Source organism: Gossypium arboreum, chromosome 1 (assembly GCF_025698485.1).
Source record: "Gossypium arboreum isolate Shixiya-1 chromosome 1, ASM2569848v2, whole genome shotgun sequence".
Classification (NCBI taxonomy): Eukaryota; Viridiplantae; Streptophyta; class Magnoliopsida; order Malvales; family Malvaceae; genus Gossypium; species Gossypium arboreum.
Genome location: NC_069070.1, coordinates 19,436,278 through 19,438,176, shown reverse-complemented (window position 1 = coordinate 19,438,176; position 1,899 = coordinate 19,436,278).

Here is a 1,899-nt window from a genome sequence, read left to right as displayed (position 1 = left end):
CGAATTCTCAACGAATAAGTTCTTCATCGCGAACTCTTAAAGAACAAGTTCTCCACCTCTTCCATAAAACCCCTTAAGGGTTTAACTTTAACAATGAACATCAACCAATTTTTGAGCAATGCTTGAACTTGGTTATGGGAAGTGACTTAGTCATCATATCTGTAGGATTTTCTTACGTACTAATTTTGCTCACAATAATATCACCACGAGTAATAATATCACGAATAAAATGATATCAAACATTAATGTGCTTTGTTCTCTCATGAAACGTTTGATTTTTTGTAAGAAAGATGACACTTTGACTATCACAAAAAACTGTACTGATTTGAAGGTTTTCATTGAGTTCACTAAAGAGCCCCTTCAACCAAATAACTTCTTTACAAGACTCAGTAATAGTCATATACTCAGTTTTATTGGTAGACAAAGTGATTGTAGTTTGCAAAGTGACTTTCCAATTAATTGCACAACCTCCAATTGTAAATACATAACAAGTGAGAGACTTTTTATCAAGGTTTCCAACAAAATCAACATCAACATACCTAATGACTCTATCTCTAGTTCTTCCAAACTGTAAGCAAACATTAATAGTACCTCGTAAGTATCTTAAAATCCATTGAACTACTTTCCAATGTTCTTTACCGGGATTCGCCATATATCTGCTAATTGCATTGACTGCATACGATAAATCTGGACGTGAACAAACATTGTATATATTAGAGATCCCATTGCACTAGAACCTTCATACTAAGTATCTTCTTTGTTGGTCCCAACTCTTTCATATCAAGTTCTTCACTTAGTTGAGCTTTAACCTTTTTTTATCTCTTTTTTATCTTTCGTTGCTATCAATATGTCATCAACATAAATGAGTAGATGCACAAAAGAACCATAACTGTTTTTCTTAAAGTAAACACAACTGTCAAAACTATTTCTTTTGAAATCATGAGAAGTCATAAAATAATCAAACCTCTTATACCCATTGTCTTGGTGACTGTTTCAAACTGTAAAAGGGACTTTTTTAGCAAGCAAAAATAGTCTTCTTTTTCTGAGATTATAAAGCCCTCTGGTTGTTGCATGTAAATATCCTCATTAAGTTCTCCATACAAAAATACAGTTTTTACATCTAACTGTTCAAGCTCCAAGTTATGCATGACCACAATACCAAGCAAAGCTCGAATCGAACTATGCTTCACAACTGGGGAGAACACATTTGTGAAGTCTACACCTAGAATTTGGCTGTAACCCTTTGCAACAAGCCTTACTTTATATCTGGGTTCAACTCCTAGAGTCTTTTTTTTTTCTTTTTAAACACTCATTTACAACAAATAACCTTTTTTCCTTTATGAAGCTTCACAAGATCCCATATTTTGTTTTTGTAGAGTGATTTCATCTCCTATTGTATAGCAAACATCCACTTTTCTAAATCTTCACAGCTAACCACCTCAAAATAATTAGATGGCTCTTGGCTTGTATCTATATCTTTAGCCACATTTAAAGTATAAGCAACTAGAACAACCTCGGCATACTTTTTTTGGAGGTTTAATCTCTCTTCTAGTTCTGTTTTTGGCGATAAAGCATTATAGTGAAGAAACAACTCTATTATAAATTTCTGTACTAACTTGAAGAGTCGATTCTGTTGTAGGTTCTGAATTAATCTGACGCTCTGCCTACTTTTACTGTTCTTTATTGGAAGAGTCTTTAAGAAATAAGTTTGGTAACATAACAGTTTCATAAAAAACATCTCTGCTAATCACAACTTTTTTTTTTTCAGAACACCATAACTTATACTCTTTTACACCAACTTTATAACTAAGAAAAATACATTTAATAGATCACAGTTCTAAATTTTTATTATTAACATGAGCATACATAGAACACCCAAAGATATTTAAATCAGAATAA